The 19,514-nt window shown below is 42.1% G+C and overlaps 1 protein-coding gene across 3 annotated transcripts in view; it reads right to left on the minus strand.

Annotated features, from left to right (window-relative positions):
• The window catches only part of Hecw2 (HECT, C2 and WW domain containing E3 ubiquitin protein ligase 2), a 374,063-nt gene extending 359,705 nt beyond the window's left edge, over positions 1-14,358 (minus strand). The window contains exon 1 of one of the 3 annotated variants that reach the window (XM_021160080.2): positions 14,163-14,358. The gene's annotated coding sequence lies outside the window, so the exon portion shown is untranslated. Of the gene's footprint in view, positions 1-13,090; positions 13,803-14,162 lie in introns of those variants that run through there. The other 2 variants (XM_029476576.1, XM_029476580.1) reach the window with 2 other exon arrangements.
• Positions 14,359-19,514: the final 5,156 nt, after the last annotated feature.

The raw sequence follows: 19,514 nt of genomic DNA on the forward strand, positions 1-19,514 counted from the left end.
GAGGGGAGGGGAGGGGAGGGGAGGGGAGGTTTTAACGTGGTTTAAAACTACTTAAAGCTGGAGATACAGTTCAGCCACTAAGAGAGCTTGTTGCTTGATGGGAGATATTCAATCACACTGTGAATCCCATGATTGTGCCATTTACTAAAAATACCTGTCTCTAGTTGTGGCATGGCTCAGCCCTAGCACACACCTTTAACCCAAGAGCTTTCTGTTTATTGTAAATAGGATTAAATAAAGTCAACTTTGGGTCAAGAGGCAAAGCGACCAGTTGACAGGAAATGAACAGAGGAAGGAAACACAGAGTAAGAGGGAGTCAGGAAGACAGATAGAGAGACACACAGGAAGGAGAAGGGAGTTTTTGACTGCTGAGAGAGGGGCATTCCTTCTAGGACATCAGCTGTGGAGGAAGGTCAGCTGGGTGTTTTCTCTGCCTCTCTGATCTAGCAACCTTTCACCCCTGCATCTGGTTCCTGGGTCTTCATTGGTAAAATCAAACAATCGAGATTTTATTTAAAGAAAAACAAAAACAAGAAAATAGCAGTTGCTCTTTCAAAGGACCCACATTTAGTTTCCAGGACCCACATAGGCAGCTCACAACCATGTGACTCCAGCTCCAGGGAATCAAGTTCTGTGTCCTCTGTCTTCCATGTTTACACACACACACACACACACACACAAAGAGAGAGAGAGAGAGAGAGAGAATGAATACTTTTTAAATAAACCATTTGATTTATTAAATTACTGAGATTTTAGTCAACTAAAAGTAAAATATATTTTGTAATTACACAAGAAAGAAAATGACCAAATTTTCTTCAACAAAAGTATGACTCATTGCCAGGCATGGAGGTACACACTTATAATTTCAATTGAGGGTAAGGTGAAACTGGAGAATTATAAGTTTGAGTCCATCTTTAGCTATACATGAAGTTGAAGACCATCCCAGGCTACTCAGACTCTATCTCAAATTAAAAAAGAAAGAAAGAAAGAAAAAAGAAAGAAAGAGAGAAAGAAAAGTATGATCCATCAATATTTCAAAATGCTTTATATTTTTGTTTTAAAATGACAATTTTACAGTGTATTAATTATATTTTAATAAATATTTTGTTTTGTTTTGAGACAGGGGTCCTCTGTGTAGCTTTACCTGTCTTAGAATTCACTATGTAGACCAGGCTGGCCTTGAACTCACAGAGATCCACCTGCCTCTGCCTCCCACCTGAGTGTTGGGATTAAAGGTATGCACTAATACTGGCTAGCCTAGATGTTAATTTTTTAAACCAGCAGAGAAAATGAATTCCTATAGAAGAATTTTCAAGATAGAAAATAAACTACTTTGTTTATAATCAGTTCAGCTCAACAGCCATTCATTGAGCCAGATCATGCCAAATGTTACACTTCAAAGGCAAATAAAAAGAAATTAATGAATAGCAAACTCCTAGACTGAAGTTTTTACTCCTACTTTTCACACACACAGTGACATACTGTGTATGTTAGCAATCACCCAATTCCAGCAATCAGTGACAAGATAAATTAGCTCGGTATCTCTTTGTCACAAGCAGGTGTGAGCTATGGTCTGGACCCATGACTACACTGCTGCAGGGCTCGAGCCTAACATGGAGATGCCAGCTTCTTTCCAGCTCTCTACTTCTTTATTTGCATCCACCCCAATCTTGATTCCTTGCCAGGTTCTACAAGACCCAGGCTCTACTTTTTAAGGCTTTTCAGGCACCTCCATCTTTTTTTTTTTTTTCAAAATCCTTCTGAGGTCCTGGAGGTGAACCATCAAAGCAAATACAGCTCTGTTATCTTTTTTTTTTGTTTTTTGTTTTTTGTTTTCTTTCTTGTCTTATTATCTCTTTCCCTTAGTGAGCATCCCTTTTGCTCACTAGGTAGATTTTTTTTAAATCTGGCCCCAATGGGACATACCAAGAAGTGACATCCCCCAGCTACTTCGAAGAGTTGCAGGTCTATGATCCATACATACAATCCAGCCGGGTTCACATGCAATCACTAACCCTGAAGATAATGAAGTTTCAGAAAATCCAAGGCAAGGAAGTTGTGTTCAACCTCCAGAGGAAGGCCTCCCGCCTTATTGCTTGGTTTAAGCTTAAACAGATCTAAAAGGATGTTATTTGAGAAGATATACAAATCACAAGTAAGTGCCTCAGTGGTCAGCCCTAAACCCATGTACATATTGGCAAAATCAGCTGGACTCAGTAGTTTGTGAACATGTGTGTGTGTGTGTGTGTGTGTGTGTGTGTGTTTGCACACATGTGCATTTGTCTGTCTGTTATATAAGACATGAATTTGGAGGGAGAATATAGCAAGGGGACACAGGAGGAATTGGAAGCAGAAACAGGAAAAGTAGAAATTATGTAAACACACTGTATTTGTGTTTAAAATTCTCAAAACCATTTTTTTTGGAACTTTCAAAAGATAGATGTTTGAGGAAATGGGTATGTTTAACTTTACTTAAACATTACACAATGTGTATGTGCATCAAGGTGTGTTGCCCCATGATATGTACAACTGAGTGTTATACATGATTTACACATACATTTAATAACTAAAGGAACTATTTAATGTGTGTAATGCAGATTCTAATTCAATAGGTCTGGTAGACAGCCTAAGAATGATGCAGACACTGCTAGCTGCGAGTCACACCATTTTCAACAGCAAGAGACTCAGAATGGAAGGTTTCTGAGAGAATGTTATATAAATGAATTAGACCTACAAGTCATATCCTGTCGTTTTTTTAAAATACAAAAATGTTTACCTTTTAACATTCTGTACCAATTTAACATCTGATTTCCATAAGTAGTTGCCTCTTATAAAGATTCCTTTAGCTATTACACATTGTCTATTGCATATCTTCTATGTGATCAATACTGGGCATTATACAGTCTGGCCAGCCTTTCATATGTTCAAAATGATTACAAATCTGAATAGCGAAAGACTAATGGCAAACAACTCTCCAAAACAACAAAATGACTAGATCTTAATTTCAAATAAATAATAGCAATGGAAAGACGGTAAATGTCAATATCAAAGAAGAAAACGTCTAAGTCAAGTCACTGCTGTCCACCCCTCTTGTGAGATACCTCATCCCCACCCTTGCTGTCAATCACTGACATAAGAGGCTACTTTACCTTCTACAAATGTCTTTGGGAGAGTGAGATGTTCAGAATGGGAGCATAAATGAAAACCATTATTTCTCAATTGTCTATCAAAAGACAGTTGGAGACACAAGAGGAGGCAGAATTGATACTTCCTATGACAGAATCACTGAGCAAGAACTGAGTCTGGGTTACTGGCTGATTGAAAGAAGAGCCACCCAAAGTAAATCAGAGCCCTGTGTAAAGGGCCAATCTCCCGAGAACCAGGTGAACACTCTTAACAACCACGGATGAGTCATTTTTCTTTGCAGAAAGTCTTACCAGTTTGTCTCTTGGGCCTTTTCCAGATTTTCCTCAACTGCCAGACAAAAATTCTGGTTGTCCTCTAACACAACATTGATACCGGAGTCACTCCAATCACTCCTCAAATGTGGTGGAAAGGCTGTGGATGTGTGGAAGTCTCCTTATAAACACAAGGAAAAGCCTACTAGCTCTCAGATAGGACACTCTGCTGGCCTTGGCATCCCTGGTTCTCTGCTCTCACAGGTCTCAATTTCTTTCTGTTATTATCTCCGTTTCCCCTCAGAAACCTGTACAAGCTGACCTGCCTCTTCTCGTGCAGGTGGGTGATGAATAACATTCCAGGTTAACCCAGCCACTCCATCTAAGAGGTCTCCGTTGTGCTTTATTCTCGGCCAAAACCACTCTCCAAACCCCCACCACACTGACATCTGATTTTCTTCTTTTACTTGTAGGATATTTCATATATATATATATATATATATATATATATATATATGAAATATATATATATATATTCAAAAGTTCTTATAACTCAGTTCACATAAGAGGAACCATATACAAAGAACAGCTTGAGCGAATGTTAACCCTTTCATCACATGTGCCTCATGAGTGCATGCCTGCTGATTCTCATCCTTAGTGCTTATTTCCCACATAGCATGGAGCCTAGCACATACAGTATTAACATTTGTGCAATGAAGAAAAATAGTTTTTCCATAGCATTAAATAATGATTATTACCAGAATTAATTATTAGACCAAGGGCAAACACTCCATCTTTACTAAAGTCCAAAGAGGGCAGTATGGAAATATACCTTCCTGTTGTAGATGGGCCTAGTGCTGATCTTGTGAACCAATCCCCTAATGAATAAAGGAGCCAATCACTGGGCAAGTAGGCAGGACTTCCAGGTTGGACGGAGGAAGAGAGGAAGCAGGAGAGAGTTAGGTCTTTTGGACAGGTATAGCTTGAGGACAAAATGTAATTACAAGTATCTCCCGGTTTCAATAGCAGACACATCAAGATTTGCCACTGAAGGATTTAGATTTAATAAAGCTTACAAGTTAAGTTTTTTAGTTGTTGCGCCCAGCAATCGAGTTACCATGATTTCTGAACTAAATTTATGTTGCATTTTCCCTCATGCAGCGGCTCGTCTGGGTTCAAGAGAGAAACGTACAGCATCAAAGCATGGGTTCGCCAGATGTGCACCACAAAAGCTGTGGGGGTTTTGAAGGATGGGGTTGGCATGGTAGCGACCCACCAGCAGGAACTTAGCGAGAAGGTGGAGACATTTTGGGAGCTCCAGGCCAGAGAGTCTCCATGAGATAACAGGTTGGCCATTGCCCGCCTGTGGATGGCCGGGCCAGGCCGCTCTGCTGGGGCAGAGAGTTGCCGGCACGAGTGCGGGAACTTGCAGGTTCTTTTTTTTTTTTTTTTTAATATTTCCCTGCAACGCCTTCCTAAAGATGGGGGTTAAATACAAACATGTGCTTTAGCTGTTGGCTGGAGTAGGTAAGCTGGGGAAAGCACACAGCTTCCCTCCTGAGAGATGCTCTTTGCTGCCTCCAAGCATGGCAGCACAGGCTGTGAGCTTGGAAAGTCTTTTCTAGCTTTAAGATGCCAACACCAGGTTTAACAGAGAAAGCGGGGGAGGGAAGTGACAGACAAGAATGAAGGGAGATCAAGGGGAGGCATACACAGAGAAAACCCAGTAACAAGACCACTGGTGATCATCCATCATTTGTAGGGAAGGCCAAGGGCAACACAGACCAGGTCCGGAAACACTTGGCATAGGGTCCGTTTCTCTGGTAAAAGCATGGAAAAGGTCCTGTTCACTCACCATGCTCCCGGGCTCCTACCTGCACTGCATCCCTTCCCGCCTAGGAAGTTGCTGCCAGGGTTCTGCCCACCACAGCTCTCTCCCCGCTCTCAAATACCAAATACCCTTTTCTTTGTCTTTTATCACCACAATCTGCCAGTTATGCATTCTGTATGTTTGAACACCTAGTCTTCCAGTGAATCACTGAAAAATACTGTGTACTACTTGAAAGACTATCCATGTCTGAAAATATTATTTCCCTGACCTTTTGGGGTCATTGTGGGCCTTCGTTAATTGATTAATTAATTAATCAATTAATGTAAGAGGAGGTTCTGTCACTAAGGTCTTGTTTTCCAAATAGTTCTTGACTTGTTAGTAAAGAAGGCAGGGGCCAATTGATGAATGAAAGGTATAGGTGGAACTTTTAAGTCCCAAGAGGAAGAGGAGACACAGGGAAAGAGAGAGAGGCTTTTCTGTCATGCTTTGGAAAGCAGCAGTCATGTAAGATCTCGGGGCATCTAGAGGCTGAAGGGGCCAAGGATGTGGGTGGAGGCTAGCTGATACAAGCCACTAAGTTTAGGGCAGAGGGAGAGACAGATAATAAATTGATAAGGGCACACATTTCCAGACAGGAGGTATCTGCGCCCAGCAGTTCCTAGAGGCAAGTTCTAAAGATAACGGAGCTGTCTGTGTGTCTTCTATCTTGGGATTCAAGGGTCTCAGGAGTGGGCTAGTAACATGACTCCTCCAGGAACAAAGGCGGGTAGAAAAAGAAGCCAGGAGTGGGCTGGTTGCAACCAATCCTGGGCAAAGCCAGGTGTAACAAAAGGAAGCCGGAAGTAGCCAGAGCTCAGACAACAGCTCCAGAGTAAAGGCAGTAATGTGTATTTAAAACTACAAGCAACAAATTAGTTAATTAACCAATGACTTCACATGGAAACTTGTGATGTGCTGATTCAGTTGTTATCCATTCCTCCTTTTCATATCCTTGGCATGGTTTCCTGTGAGAAAAGTATAGTACTGAGATAAGCCACTTGATAGAACAGGGGCTAGTTCTCGGCGTACCGTGATGAAGACTGTCTTAAACACTAATCTTACTCTGCAGGTAAAGTATCACACAAGCGCCCATCTCCTATTCAGCCAGTGTGCTTCAGCACTATCGATACTCCTTCCCCATCCCTTACACAGTGCATCGTAAGTTCAGGCACCACAGTCTTGCCGTTTCAGCATTTTCTCAAGATCAGAACAGGCTGCATGCTCCTTGGAAACTGGTAGCATGTGGTTGGCTTCTGGCTGCGATGCTGTCACAAAGCCTTCACATTCCTCAGCCACCAAGACAGATCAGAAAATAAAGATGTAAAGGTGTTGGCCACACAAACATGGCAACCTGAGTTTGTTTTCTGGGATCCACAGAAAGGTAGAAAGAGAGAACTCACTCCACAAAGTTGTCCCCTAACTTCCACATGTGCACCATGGTGCACACACTCACACACATACACATACAGAGAGAGAGACAGAGACAGAGAGACAGAAAGACAGAGAGACAGAGACAGAGAGATAGAAAGACAGAGAGACAGAGACTCTTAAAGCTAGAACATTCTTCTGTGTATCTAAACCAGCGTAGTACCATTCTCCTCCAAAGCATCTTTTCTAATCTCATAAATGATGGCTCACCCAAAGGAAAACCTCTCTTCCCTTAGAGCACAAGTTTTCAGTGATAAATAAAGCAGGCATCACCAAGCACTCCTCCCTGAACTAATGCCAAAAGCTGATTCATTTTCCGCATGACATGGGTGTTTCACCCCACCGTACAGCAAATGTATCTGCTATCATGGACTTGGCTATAATCACTCTTTCTCACTCTGGCCCAGCGATCTGACACAGCAGCCAACCACATCACTTCACTAAGAAATGTTGAGAACTCTGGTTTCTAAGGGGAATTTCCATCTTTTAACTTTCCAGCTGAGTTTCCAAGTGTCTCTTCAATGAGAGCTCCATGCTTGCTCTCGCCACAGAAGTGCTTTAATGAGACTGGTAGAGTGACAGTCTCTTACCTGCCATTAGCAATGTAACACATGACATTTGTAAGAGGAGCTTTATCATGTGCCTGTCCTGGAACACTTCAGTGGCATCACAGAGAAGCCACTGTGCTTTGTTTGAAAATGACACAAAAACATCCGTGGCTTCACACCACTCTTGGGCACAGTTTCGTAACAAGCTTTATTAAGGATTTGATCCCAATAAGAATGAATGGATGATGAACCCAGTTTAAAAAAAAAATGCTTTCGGTTTATCACATTTCCTTTTGTACTACGCAGATACCTTTGTTTAATGCATGGAGACTCGTGTTTTATATTTCCACTGAGATTCCCTTTCCTACACATGCTGACGGCACACTGGACCACGGCATTTCTATCACTATAGGCTGAACACCACTTCATGGTTAGAATTTCCCACTTGAAGAATCATGTGGCGCTCAGAATATTTTGTATTTAAAGCATTTCATATTTCAGAGTTCAAATTGGATAAATTCAACCTATCTTTTTATCTTTTTATGGCTATACTTCTGTGTACCATTCTTGAACAATTGGTCAAATTTTATGAAACAGAAATAAAACTTAATAATAGCAATCATGGGGACTTGGAATACAATTCAATGGTAGACTCCTTACCTAGCATGCATGAAGTCCTAGCTATATATACACACATGGAAGTAGGGCAGAGAGCAATAGCAAAACATACTTTAACAACTAAAAACTAAACAAAAATATAGAATATATATTAAACATGAAGTGGACCTTAACAAAATGTGGGTTATATATACTGTCTTTGGACCACAAATGCAATCTTTATGATAATGCATTTCACAAAAATATAATAGGGGACTGGAGAGATGGCTCCACAGTTAAAAACACTAGTTGATCTTCCAGAGTACTCGGGTCCTATTCCCAGGACGCAGATGGCGTCTCACAACCATTTCCAACTGCAGTCCTAGGGGATCTGATCCCCTCTTATGGCCTTTAAAGGCACAGCATGCATATAATACACAGACACACATGCGGGCAAAAGATCCATACATACAATAAAAATAAATGTTAAAAGGTTTTTTTTTTTTAAAGAAAAAAGAGTTTCTGCTGAAGTCATAATTACTCTCCTATCTGAAGGCCCTACACAAGTTCTACCACCCCATGTCATTTCTCTGACCTCACTGGTGATCCCTACCTGCATCTCCTGGTTTCCTACACTGCATCAATACTAGTCTCCTTGTCGATTTCTGACACATCTGAACATATTCTTCCTTATAGACCAGACATTTGCACTGACTGTTTCCTCTACCTACAATTCTCTCTCTCGTGTGTGTATGTGTGTGTGTGTTGTGTATGTGTCTGTGTGTGTGCATGTGTGTAAACATATATACATATACATATCTTCTTTTGCCTCCCTTTAATTCTCTGTTTGAGGTCACTTTCTTCATGAAACATACTCTACTACATTTGCCCTGTTCTACCATGCTACATAATTTTCTATTTGACTTACTATCTGTCTCAATAAGATGAAAACTCCACATGGTTAGCATTTGTTATTTGATTCACTGGTATACAGCCAGCAAAAAGATCAGACACTAACTCATAAAAACCCAGTTGAATGAATAAATGAGCAAATGAAATTCTTTTCTTTTGTAACCACACCAGTCTGCCTATGGATCTTTCCTTAAGACTTAAACAGAAAAATCATAAACTGTCAAAAGTTTAAGAAAAAGCATTACACCGACAAATGGTGTTAAAACCCAACAAGATCAAGAGTTGATTTAAAGTTTGGAGAGACTAAATTCAGAGAATAGGTTTAAAAGCCAAGCCATGAAAGAGGTAAAGTATGCAATTTTCTAATGACCACCCCTTCTTAGGTTTGCTTTATCCACACAAGAGACATTAGGTATAGATATTCTGCCAATATATGCAAGCGCACACATAAACATACAAGCTGAACAAACCCAGAAGAACCTAAGGATATTTTTCCATCAAAAATAAGGATATTTTTCTTCATATAAAAGCTAACAATCTGAAATGCAGGTGTAGAATCGTACGACTATAATCCTAGCACTTGGAAGACCTCTGGTTCTAGGCCAACCAGTGCCATATAAGAGACCCAAGTTCATGATTTCTTAAGATTTAGTTATTCCTTTTGTGCATGTGTATGTATGTGTGCTTGCCTGGGTTTGTGTGCATCACAATGTATGTGTGTGTGTGTGTGTGTGTGTGTGTGTGTGTGTGTGTGTGTGTGTGAATTTACCTGTGAAGACCTGAAGATGATGTTGGATCCCCTGGAAGTAGCACATGACTGGGTGCTGGGGACCAAATCCAGGTCATCTTCAAGAACAGTAAGCACTCATAACTGCTGAGGCATCTATCTCTCCGGCTCCCCAAGTTCATGATTTGGATCATAATTAGGATGAACGCTGATGCTAGTTTCCCTGGTGCGATGTTTAATCTTGACTGTAAACTTACTAGGATTTTTAAATCAAATCACCATGGAAATGAATCTCAAGTCACTTCTGGGAGTGAGTTTCTAGGCAGACTTAAATGATATAGGAAAACTCACCCTAAATATAGATAAACAACTTCATGGGCTAAGGTCCCAGACTAAATACGAAGGAGAAAGTCAGACAAACAGGAGCATTCATCACTCTCTGCATCCTGGCTGTGGACACAGTCTAACCACGCATGTTCCCTTTAACTATAACCCTAATTAACCCCTCCTTCCTAAAGTCAGATATTTGATCACAGCAGCAAGAAATATAACTTAGGAATCTGACCTAGACCACTTGGTTAGCTTGGTTGTTCCTCCCAGTTCATTCCACATTTTACTCTCAAAGATGTCTTTGGCAAAACACAAAAAACATCAACAACAAAATCCTATTTCATCATCCTATTTACAAAGGAGATAAATAAATTTTATTCTCATTTGGACATGCTGACTAAGCTCTTGAGGACTTTAGTAGATTGCATGTTACAAAGGAAACAACCATAATTAATACCTACTGTCCAGCACTACAAATGAACTGTTACATACATTTTTTTTAGCAAAGGTCACAGAAGCAGACACCACAAGCTTCATATATACAAAGCCCAAACCCTCATTAGGTTTCCTGTACAATAAAATTCCACAGAATGTATAGATGCACCAAATATTTTCTTATGTGCTCCCTGTGAAAAGCCGAGACCAAAACCCAACTGGAGACAGGAGAGAGTACAGAAAACAAAAGCTCTCCTATTGCCTTCTTGTCCAAACTACAAGAATGTGGAGTCAAGACTATACAGAAGCATTTGTGTTCTGGATTCTCTGTAAATGCCCAAGAACTGTGTCTCACATTAAATGGTGAAGCAGGCACTCATGTGTGTGAGCACCATGTAAACATTCAATTTTCAAGCAAGTTTTGGTGCAACTGTCCTCCCAAATCACAGGTCATCCTAATTTGTGTCAGTCTTAAATAAAGGATAAGAGGTAATTCTTGTTGTCTCAAAGACAGTAATGGGGCTTTAGAACCATGACAGACACTTTGTGACTTAGCACAGCTTCTCTTGACATATGTAAACAGATCAAGCTATTTTATCGTCCCTACTATGTCTCTTTCCTTATATATTTTTCAGATTCAAATATTTTCTTAGTGTATATTTAAGAAATAAAAGAATTGGGCTGGAGAGATGGCTCAGCCATTAAAGGCTAGGCTCATAACCAAAAATATAAGAAATAAAAGAATTAAATGTCATTGAGCAAGACTCAAAATGTGGTGTCAGCTAGGCATGGTGGTTCACGCCTGTAATCCCAGTATTTTGGGGGATAAAGCAAAAAGATCTTGAATTCAAGGATAGCCTAGGCTTTATAATGAGACCCTGTCTCAAACAAAGAATGAAAAGAAGAGAGAGAGAAAGAAAGTGGAACCTGGGGTCAAGAGAGGGCTGTTGAATATAACCAAGACTCCTTCATTTCAAGAGTGATCACATGATGACACTTTTAAAAGTTTGCAGTGACAAAATGGCACCAAACAGGCAAACCAGAAGGTCTGGTTACCCCTCTAACCTCTCCTTCACATCCTGATACAGTTTCCTGAGCCTTAAGAAGCAACCTGCAAAAGCAGCTAAACTTCATGCCTAGCAACAAAGTAACTTCAGTGCTAGCCCCTGCCCAACACTAGCAGAGGTCCCCACCACCTCCTCTATTTCCAAGGAAACTAGCAGCAATTCGCCGCTGAGCACTACAAGCCAGTCAGAGTCCCAAGCCACAAGCATGTTTTCTTTTAAAGAAGTAATTCATGACAGAAATGACCACCACATGAGGACACAGACCTAATAGCAAGGATTTAAAGTATCAGATCACTACATTGATGACCAAGTACACTCAATACCAGGCAGAGTCAAAAAGCCATCTCTCCTACAAAACACTGTCTCCAAGAAGGAAAGCCATTGTATCTATCCTCAACTACAGTAACAACTTGCTTGGATTTCTTTTTCATTTGCTAAGGTCAGTGGTGTAAAAGACTCAAAAGAGTAAGAATGCATGTTTTCCTCTTTAAGGCACACTGCCCAAGTTCTTCAGAGTTGAGTTTGAGCCTCTTGTGCAACTTAATGAAACTCTATTTGATCACTAAGTTTAGTCTTGTGGCTGGTAGATATCACTTTACTACAATATTTTCCCTCACATTCATGACAAAAGAAAATGAATTTTTTATCAAGTTGCAATCTAGAGCATGAAATGTCCACCAGCAATAGAAGCAGAAAACCTACAGCTAGATTACCAAATGTTCAAGATAATTTCAAGTTCCTCACTGACATCACAGTGCTTAACAAAGACCTCCTCCCAAGAGGCACCCTAACCTGTGACAGGGCCATAGAAAACCAATGTCTAGAACAGGTGAATCACTATGGAAGTAAAGGAACAGCCATAGATGAAAGTTTGGGCACTGTGCTAGACCACCTGCCAAGGAGATATGAAAGAAACAAACTCAGACTGATGCGGATGAAACTGAAGTCCCTGCAGCTGGGAGACATTATGAGTCCGAGGAGCCAAGTACATGCAAGGGCCAATAGAAATGGGACTGTTTTTCCCAAAAAGTGGTAAGATACTTTTGCGTACAAAGGCATCTGTGTTGCTGTGACTGCTTAAACTGTCTTATCATAGCCAATGTAGAAATAAAACAAACAATTCAATGACAAGGTTTTAAACGTTAAACAGAAAGAAATGGTTTAGGCTGCTGTATAACAAACGTCTCCTTTAAGAGGTCGAAATTATGTCTTTCTCGCCGTTCACTCACTCTGTTCCACCTCCCAATAATAAAGAGTACAATGCCCCTTTCTGCCTGGCTTCTCTTGTCTGCTAGGGACACCATCTGTCCCACACTATATAAACAATCTCTGCAGGAATCTTCTGATGACCAAACAGATTAGCAAGATCCAGGTCTTTACACCATTAATAATATCCCTATCCAATTAGGCCTCTTGTTCTCATGACTCCACACACAAACTTCAGAACTAAGCCTGCTTTGTTTGGAAGTAATGTGAGTAACATTTTAAAGATAACCTCTTGGCACATAAAGCCATCTGTTGGGGGAGGGGAAAGGGAGAGCCAGAGGCTGACTGACTCTCTAGGCAATAGAAGAAATGAGCCCTTCAGGGAATAGGAGAAGCAGTAAAAAGAAAATCATATTTACAGGGCAAACAAATACACCAAATTTTTACAATTTCTAATAAAAGACTACTGGTTACTCTATTTTTTTTTCTAAATGACAAAATACAAAAAAAAAAAAAAAACTATTCAAGAAAAGGGAAAAATAAGTTTTACACTTTGTCAAAGGCATACATACAAGAACTCCGAGTTTGCATGACTCTAGCAGAGCAAAGCAGAAATCTTATCCACAAAGGCTAAAGGCCGCGGTGAAGTTTGCCTCTTGTCCACCTCTGTCCATACGATCACCGACTCTGTCCTTTTCCAAGTTTATTATCGACCGAACCCTTATAACTCTACTCGTGAGCTCTCTGTGCTGACTCCAAAGACTCCCAACTCTCAAAGAAATAACTGTGCCTGTGACGGTGTTCCTAAAATTAATCATAATAAACGAAAGGCGGCTGAGCACCGCGAACGGAGAAGACCAGGCATAAGGAGCCAGACCTCTGCAGCTGCACGTCCTCCCAAACGTCTACGACTAAATCTGCAGCCCGGGTTTGCTCCAGGCCCCAAGCTCCAGCAGAGGATGCTCACCACACATTCCAAACAGAAAGCAAACGCAGCCTCCTCCTCTCCCTCGAGTGATGCTCACGCGAGCCCCCAAGTCCCAGTTCCCGGGGATCACCGAATCAGCAGGCACGTCCGGCGCCGGTGCCCGGCGCTTCAGGGGCAGAATGTCAAATGCATGACCGCACCAGGGCGCAAGGGAGCGAGACAAAGCCACCGCCCGCTACCTGCGGCGCGGGCGCGGGCCGCGAGCCGCGCACTCACCTGGGCAGGCGGGCTGCGGGTGGGGACCCGGTCGAGGCGGGAGCGCGCCCCGCAGTCGCCGCGAGCCGCCAGCGCGCGCCGCGGGGAAGGCGGGCGGCCGCGCGTCACGGAGCCCACCCTGCGCCCCGGGCAGGCGAGCGTCTCAGAGGCGGTCTTCGGCTCGCCTCTGAGCCGGCATGCTCGCACGCCGCGACCCTCGGCGCTCCCGAGGAGGCTCCCTGCCGCCGCCCACCCGCGGTTACGCCGCGCGAGCCGCCGATTGTGTCGAGTCAGCGGCGGCGGCGGCGGGGACGCGCGGAGCCATGTCTCCCCGCGCTCGGGGCCCCAGGCACCCGTTCTGCTCGCTCTCCAGGCGTCGTCCGCAAGCCGCACACCAGCCGCCCGCGTCCCGTCACTGTCACCTCCTCCCCCGCATCGCCACGGGTCCCCGGCCCGCTCACCTCCAGCCGCGCCGCCGCCGCCGCCGCCACCGCCTTGTCCGCTAGACGCCGGGGCAGCATCTGCCCGCACCGCGCTGGGGGCGCTGGGCGGGGGGCCGCCTGCACGTCGGGTACTCGGGAGCTTGACCGAGCAGAGCTGGGGAGAAGCGGCCAGACCCGGGCCCACGGGACCTCCCTGGGGATGGCGCTCCAGAGCTGGGCGGGTGGAGCTGGGCGGAGGACGAGTTAGGCTGCGGAGCGAAGGACAGGAGCATTCCTATAGGCGTCGCGAAGGATGAAGGGGACCCGCTGAGGTCATGCAGACAAGTCTGTTCCTAAATCCCATTGGAAAGGGGAATCGAGGGTGTCATGCCTCAATTTCCCCATCTGTACAAGACAGTAACACTTATGTCACCCTACACGGAGTGTGGTGAAGATAAAGAATGCATTATTAAAATCGCATGTGACTTAGGTCACTAAAAACTAAATTTTGCACAGACACTTGGTGCTTTGCGTCTATTTCTTCTGAAGCATCTTCTCTGAGTTAGTCTTATTTTAGGGGGGAAATGTGTAATGCTGATCTGACTGTGCCCCACAGTACTTGATGGTGCCTATCAAAACATGGAAGAGTTACTTAGTTTTATAGCTTAACTATATTTATGCAGGAAGTACAATAATAACATCTTCACCCCAAGTAAGTGATATCTGTGCATTTTGAATGTGTGTGTTCAGTATCCTATATCTTCTCAACTCTACCTTTCTAGAAACAGTGGTTCATATAGCTCCCTCACCCACAAAGAATCTTTGTGGTTCCTGGATCCTGGCAAACCCCAAGACAGACCAGCCATCATCATCTAGACCACAGTGAGGGGCTGTAGGTGAACTTAGTCCAAACGTTTGTGTGGGGCTTTTCTAGGGACTATTCAGAAAATGTAAAGCTATGGAAACTAGTATAACTATATCTGGAAAATAAGAGCCAGGCAACAAGGACCTCTGCAGTTTGCCAAAAGCCAACTTTTGAAAGGTTGAGATGGAGTAGACAGGTCTGACCCTGGAAGGAGGATCTCCCTTTTTATTTCAAATTAGCTTCAGTTATGTTCTATCGTGGGTCACAAAAAAAAGCCCTGATGTCATCACAGGCATCATTGATGAACCTCATCCAACCAAAGGTCCAATTCCAGTTTCTATTGTCAGTATTAGGGCTAGTCTCACCTATAATAGGAATCTCATGGGATACCATGAATCAGTCTCTTTGTACAGTTTAGATCCAGTGAGCCCACACCTGCAATACTTAGCATCCATATTGATTAGCCACTATCACAAACCTATCTTTTAACTAAAAAGTATAAAGACAAATAGAGGGTCACTATGCATGCTCTGGGTTGTTTTGTTTTCTTAGACTCAGAAAGGAGTCTCAACTGTCTTAAACTTCCAATATATAAACCACAGTGACAGAGATGACAAAATATATAGTAAAACCATACTAAAATTATAAGACTCCAAACCCTGATTGTTCACCACCATTCAATGTGGCTCTCCCCAGATAAGGCCCCTGACTGGGCGTCAGCCTTTGTTTGCCCAATAATTCCGATAAAGAACTCATAAACTAGTCAACTGGCTTAACATTGAAAAGTTTTCCTTTATTATTAATTGAAATACTTGTCTCATCTCGCAAGACTCCAGCATTTAATGGTTACTTTCTCACAGTACTTACATGGCCATTAACATCACATGTGACAGTGTCCTAACCTTTCATTACCCTACATTATCTCCTTTTTCTGTGAATATGATCAAGTTTGTAGGTATTTATCCACCCACATGCATATTTCAGGAAATTTAAACTGCAGAGGCCTCCCAGACCCACAGGGGTAGCCCTAAAGACATGCTCATGTGGTTTTATACATTTGCAAAAGTTTCAAACAAGATATTTTTATCTCAAGAAATGTGGAGTGAATGGTTAGAAACCCCCAAAATTCAGACGGGAAACCTAGCCCTACTATAATAGTGTTATAGGGCCTTTATAAGGTTAACAGCACCCTAATGAGTGAGAGTAGGAAAACATCCTGGGACAGAGACCCTGGAGAACTCTCTTACCCTCTTTTTATCATATGAGAGTAAATAAGACCTAACAATATAGGGATAATCTCTTGTGTACTGTATGGAAGCATCACTGGTCAATAAAAAGCCTATGGGAAGGAGTAGAATAGTGGGACATCGGCAGAGAGAGAGAGAAACACCCTGAGAAGGAGTTAGGCGCAACAAGGTTCCCTGCTTGGACTCAGGGGAAGTTGGACATATGAAACTGAGGAGAGGTAACTAGCCATGTGGCAGACATAGAATAATATAAATTGGTTAATATAAATTACAAGCTAGTTGGGGAACAAGCCTAGCTTGACCTAGGCATTGATTCATAAATAAAATATAGTGTCCCAGTCATTATTTGGGAACTGGAGCACAATTGGAAAAGCCTGAGGTTACATAACAGTTTGCAACCCACCAGTACCCAGCCATGCTAGCCCCTTGATCTTGGACTGGGTACTTTGAGACTGGGTCCCTGACGTATCCTACACCTTCATTCTTTACATCTCAAAGAAAGTGCACACACTTTCAAAAAAAAAAAAAAAAACTAAATCAAATAATATATGTGACATTCCCAGTAGTGGCGTATTGGAAAGAAACTTCTAAACTGGAAGATGGGAACAAATTTGATCATATGAAAATGAAACCCAAGAGTATAATACCAAAGTGTAAAGAAAAGAGTATCAGAGGGGCCTATTGGAGATTAAATAAGTTTACAATATTGTGAGGTTTTGAAATGTGTGATTTGAGGTTCATTTTAAATTTAAATAAAATAATCCTCCTGTATTTAAAATATCTATTTTCTTAAAGATTGCTCTGAATTGTGTAAGGTTTAGTTCCCACAAAGCTGTTCCTGATTTTACCTCTGTCTACATAATTGTATCATTCAAAGTGGCAATTTTAAATTAAAGAAATTAATAATTTTAAATACACTATGACCTTAGAACATCTATTTCTGTAGCAGCTTCTATATCAACTATAATAACAGCATAAATAAGTAGGTGTAATTAAAGGATTGGGCCATTTATGTATTTTTACCATATATATAATCACATATATTTCCACATTGTGTGGATGCATTTGCACAGGCATGGATGTGTGTACATGTGCACCTATATAGACACGCAGGTTGTATTGTGGCACTTGTGTGAAGGTCAGAAGACAACTGTGGAGTTTTTGGTTGTTTAAAAAAATTGTGTGTATGTCTGTGTGCCTTCATAAGTTTATATGCATCATGAGTTTTGTATGTCTGCATGCCTTTGTGAGTTTGTATGCACCATGAACATGCAGGTGTCCATGAAGTCAGAGGGCAGCATATTTATTGGAACTAGAGTAACAAGAAGCTGTGAGCTTTCTGTTCTGGATCCTAGATACTGAATCTAGGTCCTCTGCAAGAACAGTAGTCGTTCTTAACCATTGATCTATCTCTTCATCCAAAATACTGACAGTATATTTAGAATGTGTGCCTGTGTGCACGCGCGCGCGCACGTGTGTGTGTGTGTGTGTGTGTGTGTGTGTGTGTGTGTGTGTGAGTGTTTTCTCCTTGTTGAGATAGTGTCTCACTTTGTAGACCTGGCTACCCTGGAACTAGGTATATAGACCTGGCTAGGTTCAAACTCACAGAGATGCTGCCCGCCAAGTGCCAGGATTAAAGGCATATGGCATCATACCCAGTTGACTTATCAGGATTTCTATTCCTGCACAAACATCATGACTATGAAGCAAGTTGGGGAGGAAAGGATTTATTCAGCATACACTTCCACATTACTGTTCATCACCAAAACAAGTCAAGACTGGAACTCAAACAGGTCAGGAAGCAGGAGCTGATGCAGAGGCCATGGAGGGATGTTACTTACTGGCTTGCTTCATAGTCATGATGTTTGTACAGGAATAGAAACCCTGACTAAGACAAATTGGTACCAAAATAGTGGGGTACTCATGTGACAACCTGACCATGTTTTGGGGAGGACTGTGAAAGGACTTTGGAACTTTGAGTTAGAGGAGCCATTGGGATGTTACAAGCTCTGTGGGATGTTCTGTAGGAACTTGGAAAATAATGTTGGAAACAGTGCAGAAGATGGAGGCCTAGCTTGTGAAATTTCAGAGGGAAGATTAAAGACTTATCAGGGCTGTTGCTATTTGATTGTGAAGATTCTGTGGTTCTGGTTAGCTGGGGCTGAAGAATCAGCTGTGATGAACAAGATATCAGAACTACTAAAGTGAAACCTTTGCATTACTGGGACTATTGATGCTGGTTAGCTGGAGCTAAGAAATTAGTGGTGATTAAGAAGAAACCAGCATCACTGAGGTGAGATCTTCTGGGAAATGTTTTCTGAGAGCACAAAGAAGCTGTGTTCCAGAGACAGCCAAGGTTGTACCTGGTGCTGCAGCTGGACTTGGTAATGTGTAAGAGTCACCCAGGTGGTACTGGTTTTGAAGGCATGAAGGGGTCATGAAGAGCAGCTGAGGATTGGCACTGTGAGAGACCATGGAAGGCCATGGGTGAAGTTGCAGTTGATGGCCCAGTACTGAAGGGGTCATGTAAAGGATTTGAGGCCTGGAACAATGAAGAAAGCCTGTAAGAGGCTATTGGTGAAGCCTAGTGTTTTGGAGATGCAAGTACCATGGGATGACCACCAAATACAGCAGTAACAGTAGAGTACAGGATTGTGGAGCCTAAACGACAAGGGGTGTGCTGCAAAGAGCAGAGCTGAAGAGGTGACCCAAGACCTTGGAGGATGCCAGATCATGAGTGGATCCCAGATATTGTATGGTTAGAGTTTGATTTTGCTTCCCCCAGAAGTTATTTTATTGTGGAGAAAAGTTTACACTATCCTAGGTTTTTTTGTTATTCTAGATGAATTTGCAAATTGCAATTTTAACTCTGTGAAGAATCGAGTTGGAATTTTGATGGTGATTGCACTGAACCTGTAGATTGCTTTCAGCAAGATAGCCATTTTTACTATATTAATCTTGCCAATCCATGAGCATGGGAGATCTTTCCATCTTCTGAGGTCTTCTTCGATTTCTTTCTTCAGAGACTTGACGTTCTTGTCATACAGAACTTTCACTTGCTTTGTTAGAATCACACCAAAATATTTTATATTATTTGTGACTATTGTGAAGGGTGTCGTTTCCGTAATTTCATTCTCAGCCTGTTTTGAGCAGAGGAAGGCTACTGATTTTTTTTTTTTTTTTGGTTTTTGGTTTTTCTTTTTTTTTAATTTTTAATATTTTTATTACATATTTTCCTCAGTTGCATTTCCAATGCTATCCCAAAAGTCCCCCATAGCG

The sequence above is a fragment of the Mus caroli genome, chromosome 1 (assembly GCF_900094665.2).
Source record: "Mus caroli chromosome 1, CAROLI_EIJ_v1.1, whole genome shotgun sequence".
NCBI classification, from domain to species: domain Eukaryota; kingdom Metazoa; phylum Chordata; class Mammalia; order Rodentia; family Muridae; genus Mus; species Mus caroli.